Source organism: Ictidomys tridecemlineatus, chromosome 14 (genome assembly GCF_052094955.1).
Source record: "Ictidomys tridecemlineatus isolate mIctTri1 chromosome 14, mIctTri1.hap1, whole genome shotgun sequence".
NCBI classification, from domain to species: domain Eukaryota; kingdom Metazoa; phylum Chordata; class Mammalia; order Rodentia; family Sciuridae; genus Ictidomys; species Ictidomys tridecemlineatus.
In genome coordinates this window covers 21,822,169-21,838,605 of record NC_135490.1, presented here as the reverse complement: position 1 = coordinate 21,838,605, position 16,437 = coordinate 21,822,169, and the positions used below count along the sequence as shown (strand labels likewise).

Below are 16,437 nucleotides of genomic sequence, written 5' to 3'. Positions count from 1 at the left end.
CCACTAAAAGACAAACTAGAGCTCAAAATAGCTTTCATAAAATTATATAATTTGTTATCTTTGGCCTAGAACACTTTCTGCACTGCAGACCCATTTATTCAGCTGCCTTTGCAACACCTCCACATGGATCCCCAGCTGACATCTCGTCCTTCAATTGTCCAGACTGCTGCTCCTACACCAGCTCCTGCCAAGGCTTTCCTGCCTCAGTACAGGACAGCCCAATTCTTAAGTGGCTTAGGCAGTTGTAGCTGGTAGCAATTGTAACTGTACTTTTTCTCTTTCAACTTGCATCCAATCCATAGCAAATTCTTCCAACTCTTCTCAAAATATATATACAGAATTTAAACCAGATTTTTGCCTCATTCCCACTCTACTTTCCCAGTTCAAGCTACCATCATCTTTTACCTGAGTGTCTACACTAGATTCCTCACAGGCTCACTTATGACTGACAGACCTACCATGAACTCATAAAGTGTCTTTGTACAAATTTAAAAAGACACCCTTTCCCAAGAACAGCTGCAAGAACACTATAGGAATACATGCACAAAGCTGATGTTTATAATGTCATGCCTTCCCTTAGCCCGTGACACCCTGTGCAGTGGACAACCTAGATAACTATACAAAAATGCCTTTCTTCTTAGCATACTATCTTTTTATTTATTTACTCTTTGCTTCTCCCCCTTTGTGAAGGCAGAGATTTCAGTGTCTTACTCACTGTTGTAGCCCCAGCATCTAAGCCATACCCAGCATATAATATGTACTTGATCAGCAGGTGTTGAGCCCAAATGTTCCAAGAACAAAAGAGTCACATCGCCAAAACCTCTGGGAAGAGGCTGCCAGCAGGATAATCTACATATTTTTTCTGAAATCACTTGTTAGATATGCACTTTGAAGTATTATTTATGTTGAAAGACTATTTAAAAACGAAATCTCTTTGGGTTGTTAGTTTTCATTGTAACAAGCATTGCTATGAAGAAAACCTTTGTTACTATGTAAGCTCTGACTGTAGACTGTGAGGTATAATTGAAAGAGAACTGGCTTAGGATCTCAATGACAGGGTCTCCAAGTCCCTGAATAAAGGTGTTGTGTTGGGTGGAAATCCAATTGTTCTGTATGGAGAGCAGCAGGAACAAATGAAGACAGTTGGGGCATTTGCCATAGTTTCTCTGTCCTTGAGAAGAGCTATCATCCCTAACCATGACCCTTAATAAATATTTGCTGAAGGTTTAAAGATTAAGGAAGAAAAAAAATGCAATCAGTAGATTTACTTATGGTTGCTAACAGAAAGGTTTGATTTTGGAGTAGTCCAGTAGCCCAACACACTCCTTCAATATCTACCAAGGTCTCAGAGGTCAGCTAATTCAGCTTCCACCAAACGGATGCCCCCAAATCTCCATGTATATGTGTCTAGGTTCAACTCTTCCAGTACCCTCCCAAATAAAAAATTTCCTTACCTATTCAAATGCACATTTTGGGTTTATCTTCCACAAAAAAAAATTGATTGATAGTGGAAATAATCAACACCTACAAACAAATTCCTGCCATCTACCCTCAAAAATGTAAAATCAGATGGATCAAATAAGATGGGCACAAATGTCCTTGGGAAATTTCTCCATATTTGAGTTATCCATGCTTAAGTAACACTGGTGTGTGACTGATTCCTGCTGCACTGTATTTTTCCAGTGCTTCTTCCAAAGTGACTTGAGGGGACTAAGGCAGTATAGTTCCCCAGTCATGCCCTGGCTTCAGGTTCCACATTCCCAGAACTCAGGCATAGTCCCATCAGACAGCCAGACTGGGTAGGTGGGGCAGAGGTCTCACCACAGGGACATAAGCCCTGCTGACATGGCAGAAGATGTGTAATATGTAATGTGCTGCTTGAGGGTAGGGCTCTAGAGTTGCTGGGATTCAAGTCTCAACTGTGCCATAAGCAAGTGTCATCTATTAGTTCACCTTTCATGAATAGCTTTGACTTTTCACAATGACATCACCCCAAATAAAAGTTTAGCACTTAACATTGAGAATTATTATCCTTAAGTCAAGGCACCTTCCATACTGAAAGCTCTCAGGACCTGGGCAGGGAACCAAAAGGGCAAGAGGCCCTGCTTGATAATCAGACACACATTCTCTGAAGGCCAGTAGGGTGAGAGGCTTGGAAGAACAAGGCCTCTGTGAGAAAGCACCACTGTGCCAGGTCTATGACACCCATTTTTCATTTTCTGAGGGCTCCAGGGATTAGCCTGACAGCTGCCCTTTTATTGTAGAACAGAATCCAATTTGCAATTCTTAACTTTAACCTCTTTCTCTATAGCATATACTAAATCAAGAATCATCTGTTCTGTAATTTGCTACATTAGTATCATATCATTTTTGGCTACACAGATGCTTTTTAATGTATAATTTCATCAGCAATAATCTTATTCCTGTAAAGCAAATCATGGAAGCAGGGAGAAGCATGACTTTCTTCAGGAGCCCTTTTTTTTTTTTAATAGAGAAATGGTGGTTTACAGAAGCAGTGGCTTACCTAAAGTCACACACCGCATCCAATCCAGTCCAGCCAACATCACACCTCGTTCACTTAGCAGATGCTTAACGAATAATTGAATTTCAATCCAGGACTCGACCCAGATATCATTTTCATAAGCAAAAGATAAATGAATCCTACTTTTGGGATACAAGAAGCAGAAGAAAAACAAAATAAAATCAACGTTACAATTGGACAACATGAGAAAGAAAAATGAAATAAGTGAAGAGGTTAATCATCAAGAGGTTAATCATCCAGAAAACCATCATTCATTCACGTGAAAATACTTTTAGCAAATAATGAACACACTTTTTAAATAAAGCATGAATCTCATGCACAGTGATTTCTCTAGTTGCAAGATTTTTAAGCCTGGCATAGTGGTGTACACCTATAGTTGCAGCAACTTAGGGGGCCAAGGCAGAAAGATCCCAAGTTCAAAGTCAGTCTGGGCATCTTACTGAAAACCTGTCTGAAAATAAAATAAAAAGGGCTGGGAATATAGCTCAAAGGTAGAGAGACTCTGGGTTAACAAAAGCAAGGGGGAAAAAGGGGGTTTTGTAGATCAATTATTTATCATGTTGTTTCCTACAGCAAGCTTGCCCTTGTTATTTATTTTGTCTTTGTTTTTCCCAAAACTACTTCACTAAAGATTTTCTTTTTATCATTTATGCTAAAGGAAAGCAGTAACTCTTATGACTGATGTGCTAGTGTCCCAAGATCTACACTCTCATATAAACAAACACAAACTATGCAATGCTGCATGATCTTTTCAGAAAAAAACAACTAATCTTCTCTGGCACATACTGGTATATTTAGGGACATAAATTTTGTTTTACTTATCCATTAGACTTTCTTCATGAGTCTTTTTTTTTAAATAGAGAAATGGTGGTTTACATAAACTAGGTCTTTGCAGTCATAATTTCAAGCACTGTTTCTTTAGAAAAAAATGCATTATTGATTGACTTAGTCATTTTTATTCTTAGATGTTTTTCCTTCATACTTCCCAATTGTTACCATCCTCCAACCCAACCAAGAATCAAGTAAGACAGAAATAAATGCATGTCCAATTGCATTTACCTTGGGAAGAGTTTTGCTCTCAAAAAGGACAAGGTGTATCACAGGCCAGATCTTCCAGAGAATGATTAGAGATGAAACACACACGCGTTCTTTCCATAAGGATAGTAAGGTCTCCTTACTAGGAAAAAAAATGGTGTGCTATTATTAAAGAAAAACCAAAGACTTGGTTTTACTATTGTTGTTTTGTTCTCTGAGTATCTCACCAAAACTGGCATTTCCATCATTCTTGTGAATAGGAGATCGCTATGTCTTGCACTCCTGGCTCAGGAAAAAGTCACAGAATGGGCTTCAGGCTGCAAAACCCTTCAAAACTATAAAAAGCAAAGAGCAGGCATTTTAATATCCTAAAGCAAGCCAGAAACATCGCCATCATTTATTGGACATCTCCTGTGTGCCAGGCACTGTTCCAGTGGCTTGTATGTACACCGTCCTTGTTATACTCTATTGAGATAGGTGGAATCAACTCAATTTACAGACAACAAATATCAGGTTTGGAAGAGTAAGTAATCTCCCTGGGAAAACACAACCCATAAACAGCCAGGCCTGCATTCTAAACTGTATCTGCTTTGGTCGTTTGTCCCACAAACATTTAATACAAGCCTGCTATGAGTCTGGCACTTTTCTAGGACCTGGCAATATAGCAAGGAGCTCACATTGACGCAGGGGAGAAACAACAAACATACCAAGGCATGCTTTGGTCAACAATGGGCAGTATACCTGAAGAGTCCCAGAAGATTACAATGGGGCTGAAAAATTACTATCATCTAGCATTTCACTGGACCTTTTCTATGTTTACGTATGCTTAGACACACACATACTCACCATGCAATTTAATTGCCTACTGTATTCAGTACAGTCACTTGCGGGAGAGTTTTGTAGCTAGGAGAGGACCACATAAGTGTGCCAGGGACTACAGCATCCAGGCTCAGGTAAGCACACTCTGATGTTCACACGATGACTCAATCTCCTAACGATGCAATTCTCAGGCTGTGTCCCTGTCAGGAATGTGTGACTGTGTGCTTGTGTGTTATAGATAGATAGATAGATAGATAGATAGATAGATAGATAGATAGATAGATGGATGATTCATAGTCAGGGAGTGAGAATTATCACAAAGAAAAATAGCAGACTGAGAGGAGTAAGAGGAGAAGAGGAGTGGTTTAGATGTGGTGCCAAGGGAAGACCTTTCTGGGAAGGTGACATCTGTCCGATCAAGGCCCAGAGTGAATGAGAGGTCCAGCAGGTATTTGGGGAAAGAGCTTTCTGAGCAGAGGGAGGTACAGAAGCAAAGGCCACAAGGTGGAGGGGATTCAGTGTTTTCAATCAACAGCACAGAGCATGGCTGGAACCCAAGCAGAGAGAGAAGAATGGACTGTGAGGCTGGAGCCAGAGCCAGCTGGAAGAAGCTTTGGATTCCAATGTAAGGAGATGAGAAACAACTGGAGATGTTTTGAGGAGGGGGACAGATGCTGGATTTCACTCAAAGTCATGTCCTCTGATTCACTTCCATCCCATAGTAGATATTTCCCCTCTTGCTTGCCCATGACCTGATCTTGACCCCTTACCTATTCCTTGACCACAGTCGTACAGCTATGTGGCCATTGATGGCGCATTACTGTTACCCTCCCTCCTGCTCTCTGCAAACGTATGGACTTCATACCTCCTTTGCCAAGAGCAGCTTTCTGAGCCCTACCTGGAAAATACCAACTGGCAAAGACTAGAAAATCTTTTTAAGACACTGCCCTGTACCACTGCTTCTGCTTCTCTGTATTTAAAATATCCCCAAAGATTTTGTCCCTTAATATTTTTTCATCATGCTGCATGTTAATCCAGAGTCACAGTCACAGCCATGTCATCCAGGACAAAGAACAAAAGGGAGCCCCTCCTAGGCTCCAGATACTTCCAGAAGATGGGGAAACAGTGGCCAACTCGATAAAGTCCCTCCCCACATAGAGCACTCCATGTGCATCTATGTGGTGGTTCTCAATGAGAAAACAGTGTGGGGATGAAGAGATTGAAGTAAAATAATTGTTTTGCTTTTACACAACATTTTCTTTATTTTGAAATATTAGATAATATCTGAGAATTATGTTAGGAGAAAATAGGCTCTAAAAACCTGAAAAACAATAACATAGAGGGCTATCGTAATATGCTTACTTTTTTTTTCCTTTAATCAAGGCTTGTAGTACTCTAAAGGGGGAATTCAAATGACAAAACAAGGGAGGACAACGTGTCATGAAATATGGCTGGCGGGACGAACTTCCATGATCAGAACCACGACATGTGCCCATGAAGATCTACTGGGCCTCTATCAAAATCTAATGTGAGGAGCAGGGCAATCTGGACACCTGCCCCTTTGAATTTATTCTTCAGGGCACATAAGCCAATGCAGGTCATCCAGGAGAGATGTCAGTATTACAGATTGATTCATTTCCTACTCTCCTACTTAATTTCCTGTAAGAGATATACACCATATACTATACACATATGGTATATTTCAACTATACACACACATACACACATATATATATATGTACACATATACATTCGTCTACATCTCTTACAACCAATAACTGCTCTGTTTTTGATGGACGTATGATTTTTATCTTCTGATACTGTTCATGGTCACTATTGCCACCAATTTTGTGCCCAGACTCTTCTCATCATGGAGCAAGATTTATTCACTGTCAAAGCCAAAGCTTCCAGGATGAAGGGCAATGTTCAGACCACTGTTTCTCAGGACTGTTTCTCCTGGGTGACAATATATCTCTTGGATATTGACTCTGAACTTTCCTTCCTTGCTTCCTTTCAGAAACATCACACTGTCAAGGAAGACATCTCAATCCCCCAAATTCCTGGGAGGAGTCCAGGAGCCTCTGACACTTGCCTTTAGAGGGATGATTGTGGAGAACAACTGTCCCATACTAACTTGGACTTCTTCACACCTCCCCCACCAGGGCCCCTTGAGTCCCAGCCTACTCCTGAGAGAATTCAGCCCCAAAGAAGGCAACCCAAATGGTCAAAGACTCGACTGACACCTGAAAGAGAGGTTTCCGCTGGGATATTTTTATCCTTCAGCTGTTGGCCATAGAAAGAAATCCACATTCCACTCACTTCCAAAACAGGTGGAGACATTTCATGAGCAAATGGTCACTGGACAACCTTAGGCAAAATTTTTCCCAACTTTTCTATGTTCCTGCTTCTCCCTCCTCCTCTCTAGCAATGTTTTTAACCCTAATTGTTCTCTGTGACTCACACTTCATCAGTGTTTACTGGGGAGCCCACTGTGTACACTATGTTGGCTGTCATGTGACTATAAGGCATTTACCAAAGATATCGTCCTAATTTGGAATTGCTTTTGTTCTAGGTAAAAAATAAAAACAATCATATATATATATATATATATATATATATATATATATACACACACACACACACACACACACATATACACATACCATATATATATATATATGGTATGCATAGAGACAGAAAGGAGTCTAAAAGGTGTGGGTCAGAAGACTTTCTGGAAGGCAAGGACTTAAGCTGAATTTGGGATGTTTATGTTGGTGTACCAGGTGACTCAGAAGCCCATTTCCAACAAGGCAAGAGTCAAGCATGTGCAAGGTGAGTGGAAAGGTCAGTGAACAGACTCCTGATGCATTGATGATCATGTGTGCATTCATACCTAATTCCTAAATATGATTCTTATACTCCTCTTTCAAGAGTAGATGAATGGAAGAATGAGGTGCAGAATGACTCACATTTTCTCAGGGAGGGAGTGGAGTAATTTAACACTGGAGAGAGACCCCAAACCAATACTATCACTTTCCCATAGAAAAACACAGGAACTCCTCAAAGTAAAAGACAAATGGGTGGGACTACATTGATTTATAGCGCCGTTGGTTTATTACTCCCATTTGGCCCTGTATTTGTGGATGTCACTCTGTCCACAAAACAACCAGAGGAAATTCCCAAGATGTTCATATTTCTTCCTCTCTCCTTTCTCCCACATTCCCTGGGAGGGGAAAAAAAAATGTTTGACTGCTCTGTGCACCTGCTCTTGTTTTCTGTTTTTGTATGCCACCTGTTCCTGGAGCATTTCAATGAATGCACATAAACCTTGACTCATAAGACTAAAATGAGTGCCATTCCAAGAACCCAAATGTACCACGGAAATTCACAGCCAGGATGTGTAGGCTGAGCTGAAAGCAAGAACGGAGTTTCTTTTGTGATCCCATTTAACACCTACATCTTCTCAACCCATAAAGGACTATTGTGCTTTTCTGGGCTGCATGACTCATCAGTCTGCACGTCATGCAGATAGATGGAGTTGGTTCATTTATAAGGGATTTTTAGGGGTGGAGGGTCCGGAAAACCCAGGCAATAAGGAATTGCTAAAGCTATACAATTTTCTGAAGCAAAGAACAGCTGCTTTTACTTTATTTTTTTTTCTCCCTAAAATTCAGCTGTTGGCAGCACCACATGGATTTCAGCCACCTTGCTTTGCTAGTAAATGATGGCTAGATCAGCTGTGGCTTACACCTCCCTCACTGCATTCAGTTCTAGGCTGAGAGAGGACGAATCGAGCTCCACAGGTAATTAAGAAAACAGACAGAAAATAGCACGTGGCCTCCTTGAAGGTGAACTACAGTTTGTAAAAGATAATCTAAATCTAATTTACCAAAACTCCAGATGGCAAAGCTGGGAATAGCATTGTCAACGCATGAGGCTTGTATTGAATTAATCTTTCTTTACATTTTAACTTTAACATAAAGAGGGAAGGACTAAAATTCTGTAGAGCCTGAATTTGGAACACAGCAATTTCTGGGTCACCACTGAATATAAGATGAAGAAACGCTGATTGGGAATGCACAAGGCTCAGGCTATTTCAGACTGGATTGACCAATGTCAAAAAAAAAAAAAAAAAAAGCATTTGGACCTAGGTTTGTAGCTCAGTGGTGGAACCCTTGCCTAGCATGTGTGAGGCACTGGGTTTAATCCTCAGCAGCACTAAAAATAAATAAATAAAATAAAGGTATTGTGTACATCTACAAATTTTTAGTTGTTTTTTTTTTAAATGAGGATTCACTTATGATGCTGAAGATTGAGGTTGCTTCAAAGCACATGCACTAAGCTTTCAGAAGAAATGAAATCTGACTTATGAATTTATCCTCAGTCTCAAGCCACAGGGAAAGAAAGCAAACTACAGACTCCATCTGCAAACCTCTGTGGGGAGTGATTTCGTGCTTTAACATGTTAGGCTCAAAGAAAGAATCTCATGCTCCTGTGGAAGTATTGTGGTCTGGATGTGGCTCGATGGTCCCCCAAGGCTTCACGGGTTGAAATTTCATCCCCATGATGAGGTGTGAAGGGTAAAAACTCAACTATGGAGTCTAGAGGTGGGGCCTTAGGAGGTGGCACATGTTAGATAAGGCTGGAGGTCCCATGACTGAACACTGGTGTCTTTACAAGAGGGAGAGACCAGAACACACACACACACACACACACACACACACACACACACACACATACACACACACACACACACTCACACTTCCTGTCTCTTGCAATGAGATCTCTTGCACAACCACAAGAACAGATAAAACCTCCCAACCTTGTTCCTCCAGAACCATGAGCCAAAATAAACCTCTTTTCATTAAAACTAATTTAATATGTTGTATTTTGTCATCGGCAATAGAAAATGGATTAATACAGTATAGAAGTTACTTCTCAACAGTTTGATCTCTGTATAAGTATGGGAATTACATGGTTTAGATCTTCCAGAAGGGTGTAAATTTCAAATATTCAGATCGAGTCCAGTCTAGAAGGGGAAAGAGTTGTCTGGTAATTAGGATTACTGATAACCAGTCTCCCCACACTCCCACACACAACCTAGAGTTGTCTATTGTTAAATCCTGCCTTCATAGAAATGCCTTTGGTTCTCTGCAAGGTTCAGGAGAGTCTCATGTTTTGAGACTATTGAGAGCAGACAACAGAGATAAGCCCTGAAATGCCTTCCCTTTACTTGGGTCAGCAAAGGGGAGAGGAGAGAATTCATATCACTATTTCTAGGAACTTTGGGTGCTATTCCCTTGCAAACAAAGCAGGGAAACACAGCCACCTATTCTTTTTCCTCTAGTCCATTCCAAGAATTTTATGCAGATCGGAGGCATCCCCTAAAACATCATGTGCGAGACAATGCAAGAAAGTTTAGAGGGGAAATGATTGGATTATGAGAGTGTAAACCTAATCAGTATATTAATCTGCTGATATGGATTAACTGAGCATGACTATAAACAGGTAGGGTAGAGTTGGAAGAAATAGGTCACTGGGGGAGTGTCTTTGGGGTTTATATTTTGTCCCTGGTGAGCAGAGCTCTCTCCTTCCTGGTTAACATGTCCTGAGCTGCTTTCCTCCACCAAGCCCTTCTGCCATGATGTTCTGCCCCACCTCAGGCCCTGAGCTATGGAGTCAGACATCTATGGATTGAACCTCTGAAACTGTGAGTCGAAATAAACTTTTCCTCTTCTACATTATTCTTTTCAGGTCTTTTGGTCACAGCAGTGAGAAAGATGACAAAAACACCAACAAATCAACATTGTGCTCCTAACCTAGGAAATTCAATGCCATAATCAAGAGGACAGTTGTACATTTACAGAGGGCTGGTTTTACAAAACAATTAGTTTCTTCTTTCTTTTGACATCTCTGTGGAGAAGAAGGAGAGATGAAATTGGAATTTTGGAGGTAGCTTTTCTGATGTTCATTTATATATTACATTTTGGGAGCAGCAAGTTGGGTGACGGTTCTCCTTTTTAGCGTGCTGCTGATTGGAGGAGCTATCTGTCACCATTCTGGGGGAGAATGAAGGCTAAGCCCATTAGCACAGCAAAGCTCAGATGCTTCAACACACCACCCTCCAAATCCTTGGCCCTTTAATAGAAAAGCAAATAGATCTGCAGGAAAAAAGAAAGAAACAAACCCAAAGTACCTCCTCTCCACCTCCTCTGCCTCTTAGAAGGTGGCTATGACATCCTCTGTGTCTCTGAAGGCCATGTCCCAATTCTCCTTATAAGTAGGGGGCACATGGGGCTTCCTTACAGAATATGATAATCAAACCACCTGTGATTATACCAGTCACAGCCCATTTCTTTGAATGTTAGGGACCTCTTCCTTCCAGATATGTCTGTTAAAACTCAGAACTCTCTAGGAAAGATATTTTAAATTATCATCAGTGATTCTCTTAAATATTAGCAGGGAAAGAGTCAGATGAAAGTAACGAAGTGTGACACAGAGGAAGGTGTTGGAAAGTGAAGAAAGTGACTTGTGGGGCAGTTTTGGAACCTGGAGGAAGGCAACAGGCCCTGACAGAAGGAAAAAGAAGTAAACTCGGAACCTTGCAGAATGTTGCAACTGTAGAATGTTGATAATATTTATAGCACTCGCAAAATTGTTATGAAGTAGGTATGGAAGAAAACATTCTAAGCACCTTGAATTGTGACATGTTATATCTGTATTGGAATGATTATGTTAATGCTGAGACTGCCCATAGCCATTTTCTCTCTCTTTGTTTTCCGGTCTTTAACTTTTTGGAGAAAAGATGGTGTACAAATCCAAGCACTTATGATTTACATATTGAAATATTTTAGTACATAATCCTTTCAACTAAATTTCAATCTAATAGTTACTAACTCGGGATATGTGATGATGAAATAAGTAACTATTTCTTGCCTAATTAGTAAAAATTTTTTTAACTAGATGGTCGCAAAAATGGCAACTCATTCTATTTAGTATTTTTGCTAACGATGAATAAGATATCTGGATCATTCCATTCTGGTGAAGGTCAACTTTCATCCTGCATAATCTTTTATCTGTTCCATCTCAGCTGATCATTGGCTTCTCACCTTAGGCAACAGCACTCACCCTGATTTCTAACAGGAAACTGACCTGTTCAATCCACACAGCCTCCATCCACTACATTCTGATTCTTCTTATGCATTTTGTTTTGTTTTGTTTTCCAGAAATTAATGACTCCAAACATTTCTGCTTCCCTGACATTGCTCCATCATCTCTTCTAAGTGGAACTCTCTTTTTCACTCCTATTGTTCTGATAATTAAAAGAGCATGAGCTTTAGATTTTAGATAAAACTGGGTTTGAATGCCAGCATGTTTAAAAGTTGTATCTATGATTTCATGCTCAGATGCTAAGCCTTTGTGTCCTTACCTGAAAAACGCTGCTACTATGAGATAAGGGAGGTGAAATAGAAATAAGAGAGAATAATGCAAAGCACTGGGTAAGATACCTGAACAGAGAAGAGTCGATACACTTTAATTCCCTTGGTTTTCTCTGTAACAGGCAAAGAAATATTGCCTATTGCTCTACTTACTTTCTCTACTTCCTAAGCTCCTCTATCATAAACCATCTGTCTCCTCAACTCCATTCCAAGCACTTTGAGGTAAAAGAAATATGTCTTACAGTTCTTCAGGACTTTGGTTGGCATCTTACACATGGTAAATGTTGAACAGCTGATTTTTGTTCTTAATGAAATAAGTTATATCACTGGTCTTTCCGTCCGTACTCCATGAATTTTCCCACAAAACACCACAAATGGAGACAGATGGACCAGTCAGCCAGATCAGGAAGCAGAATTTAACTCAAGTCAACTAAGAATCTTTATCCCCCAATAAAATAGATTTTATTTTATTTATTCCTAGAATTTTCCTGTGTCACTAGCTATTCTTTTTGTTGTTAATTCATTTGCTTATTATTTTCCCCCCTATAGTTTAGTATAAAAATTTCCAAAATATGTAAAAGGTGAAAATAATATTTTAATAATATTTTAGTGAACATTCATAGACACACAACCTTAATTCTACTATTAACATTGTACAATCCTTACTTTATCATGTATCTAACCATCCATTCACCTCTCTTTGCACCTAACAATCCATCTTATTTTTGCAGATATTTCAAAATAAGTTGCAAACATTATATATATATATATATATATTATCCATAAATACTTTAATATGCATCACTAATTAGAGTTTAATATTTTTGGTTCATTTTTGTTTCTTTTGAGGGAAAAGTTATATAAAACAAAATGCACAAATATAAGTATATCATTCCGTGAGGTCTAGCAAATATATACATATGTACAATTCAAACCATTACCAAGACATTGAACACAGTCACAGCCCACAGAAAATTCCCTCATATCTCTTTCAATAAATCTCTACCCTCAAGCTCCCAGAGGCAATAATTATACTGTTTTACCATGATTATTTTTCCCTATTCTAGCACCTCATATCAATGGAATAATACAGCATATACTCTTTAAGGTTTTTTTTCACCCAATATAATGTTTAGGGATTCATGTACATTGTGTCTATCAACAGTTTGTTTCTATTTATTTTTGAATAGTAGTCCATTGTGTGAAGGATACAATTTGTTATTTATTCTCCCCACTGAGGGACAGATGAGCTATTTCTAGCTTGGAGCTCATATGAATAAAGCTTCTCTGAATGTTGTTTAACAAGTTGTTTTTTTTGTTTTGTTTTGATTTGTTTTTTGTGGACACGTTTTGCTTTACCTTGGGTAAATACCTGTGCTTTTCTCGTGTATCCAAAGACCCTTTAAGATGTTCTGAAGGTGCAGCAGGATGATCAGATAAGGGATAGACACTCTGTTCACTATAAACAGCATTCCAAAGTTTCTTCTCCATCCTGATATTTTAAAGAATTCCTTAATAGCTTATTTAGAGACTCAAGTTTAATCTGAGGTATCTGAAGACTGGCCCAGGTCTGCTGTTCCAGCTGAGGGTTTTGGACTATCTGGGCAATAGTAAGAGACATGTCTGACTCCTCCTGCAACATCTCTCCTGCCTAGCCCACTAAACCACAGGGACAAGCCACTGGCACACAAAGGATGGGATATTGGGTCCCACCCAGGGTGGGTGACACTTCCCTGGGATTTTACTCTGCTAGGACTCCTCCAGTAGCCATTACCAAGCAATTACAGAACATGTATTTGTCTCTCTTTTGTCCCCTCCATGCTTGAAGACCCAATCTCCAGCATTCCATTGGTAATCAGAGGTGTCAGTCCATAGATGACTAACTCCATTACTCTGGACCCAAGGTAAAGCAAAATATCGTGGTGGAAGGGTATGGAGGAGGGAAGCAGCTCAGGAAGGACACGCTGACCAGGAAGCAGAGACAACTAAGAATCTTTTACAAAAGACTACTTTTAGATGTGTGAGCAGAGCTAAGGGAACCAATAAAGCATGTTGAGATACCTAGATACTAGCAACAGCAGGCAGCAACTACACCCCAGGGGCTGAGAAGACAAGTCACACTGAAAGAAAGAAGTATGGCCATGAAAAAGCACAGCCACAACCAAAGACCTGCAAAATAGTGAGGGTCTCAGGGAAATAAATTGCCTCTCCTCCTATATTTTGGTTTCCTGCTGGTATTTCCTGTTCACTGAATCTCTTCAGAAGCCCAGGTGATTCAATTTCCAGAGATCTGCCTCTCAGCAAAAAGGGGTAGGGTGAAGAAAGGGAGAGAATAAAACTAGATCTAGGGTGACAGGCAGATGAAGAATAATCAGGACAGAACCACCTTCAATTTATGTGCCCCAACAGTCACCAAAAATATAGTGTTCCTTCACACCACTAAATAGAAGTTAGGATTTCAAAAACCTACTCCAAGTTAACATCACCAGTGTCGGAACAAACCAATATCACATGCCTCCTGAATACACTGCATAAAGGAGGATACAGTACCACTTCTATGATATTCCTATCAAAATTAGGATCACAACCTAAATCCTATCAGACAAACCCTAAACGAAATACATTCTACAAAGTATTCTTCAAAATTGTCAGGGTCATGAGAAGGAAAGAATGACAGAAGAACAGTCATTCAAGGAGACTAAACAGAACTGAAAATTAACTACAATATGCTATCCTAGACTGGATGCTGGATCAGAAATTGTTTTTATTTTTATATAGGACATGAGTCAGACAATTGACAAATCTGAATAGGAGCTACAGATTAGAAAAGTGCAGTGTCATTGTTAATCTCCCTGACTGGTAATTGTGTTGTGATTATGTAAGAGAATGTCCTTTTCTTGTTGGAAGGAAATCCACTTGGAAGTATTTCACAGTAAAAAAGACACAACGTCTCCAATTTATTTATATATATATATATATATATATATATATATATATATATATTTAAAAGTGGGGCAGGGGGAGAAGGATGGAGAGAATGTTCAAGCAAGCAAATGCAGAAAAAGTGTAAAGATACTATTCAGGAGTTCACATTCTAATCTTCCAAACAACAGTACAGAACTGTTTTCAACAGAATAGGACTACGGGAAGTTACATTTTAAGGGAGAGAAGCAGAGCTAACCAAAAATGAGATGCTGCTGACAGAGACTGTTCATATATATCGAGAGAGTGGCTAGTTCCCCACAGTTTCACCAGAATCTCATTAAATGCCTGCTACTCAAACCCTTCTGAGCACCCAGTGACTTCTCTCATTATAGAACTCCTATAGGGAATTCAATTCCTTTCATTAGGATTTGTTCTGTTTTTATTTTTAAGGATCTGATCTCAATGTTTTGACATTGGAAGCTGCCTCGAATTCTTTTCAGAAGTAAAATTTATCACTTTACAATAGGAAGAAATCAGATAAATCAAAAAGCCTTGCCATGTCTTTTTTGGAGGGCTTGGCATGAAATTACAGAATTTTCTGCCACTTATGTAAGGAAGGGAGTGAGTGATGAGCATAATACTTATACCAGCCTTGAAATTCGATTGTTTTCCTTCTCCAAAATAGAACTGCTAATATAACACTAGCTTTCTGGGGGAACAGTAGCAATTTGCTTATTTCCCCACTGCCTCATCCTGTCCCCTGTGCAGTAGTTTGAAAAGACTATGATTACACATTTGGTGCAGACATACATCTTTCTGAAAGTCTTGGAGAAACCAATAACTGCAATGGTTTTTAGCACAGGGAAGGCACAACTAACCCTATTACAATTTTGAGGAATGTTAGAATATGAATCCAGTTGTAGAAAAATTCTGATATGAATGGGGATGTTTGTTTTATTTTGGTGGTGATCATTTTTTGGCTGGGGACTTTCAGGATAGGGAAATATACATATGTTTTAACATGCTCTCTATTTTAGCCCAGCTGATGTTGACAGAGGACTCTTAAGAAAAATGAAGAAATTCTATGAGGTCATCACAACATAGGACTATAAAAAGGAAAATTTTGGTACCAAGCATCAGCATAATTGCTTTTAAGATTTGGACGACCAGTCAAGACTCATTAGCTTAAGTGACTTTTTTTTTCCTGACACCAGAATTTCAACACATCCTTAATTCAACAAATAGGTACTAGGTACCTACTGTACATCAGGCACCATGGGAAATGAGATTAAATAAAAGGGCTTCCACGGTCCATGATTGTCTGAGGATTACAGAAACACAAAATACTCTGGTACAATATCTCTAGCCTCATCATTTTTTAATACTCTTGTACATATGTGATGAGTTTGAAAGCTTACAGCAGTACAATGCAATCATTAAAATAACATTATAGGAAATTTTTTACAGTGTGGTAAAATACATGTGATAGAGTGTTATATGATAGCCAACCTCCAAGGTAGTCCCCAATGCTTCCTGGTATCCACACCCTTGTGTCATCTCCCACAATGACCAGCAGTATGACTAGTAGAATGTATAGTAGACATAGTGATGGCCACTTTCAAAATCAAATTCTAAAACTGCAGCTTCTGTCTTGGTTTGTTCTTTCCCTCTCCCCAC

General features: G+C 39.4%; 1 long non-coding RNA gene across 1 annotated transcript in view; it reads right to left on the bottom strand.

Annotated features, from left to right (window-relative positions):
• Window positions 1-16,437, bottom strand: part of LOC144370580 (uncharacterized) — a 59,713-nt gene that overhangs the window by 8,677 nt on the left and 34,599 nt on the right. The window contains exon 2 of the long non-coding RNA XR_013430494.1: window positions 3,602-3,719. This is a non-coding gene — a long non-coding RNA (uncharacterized LOC144370580). The remainder of the gene's footprint in view (window positions 1-3,601; window positions 3,720-16,437) is intronic.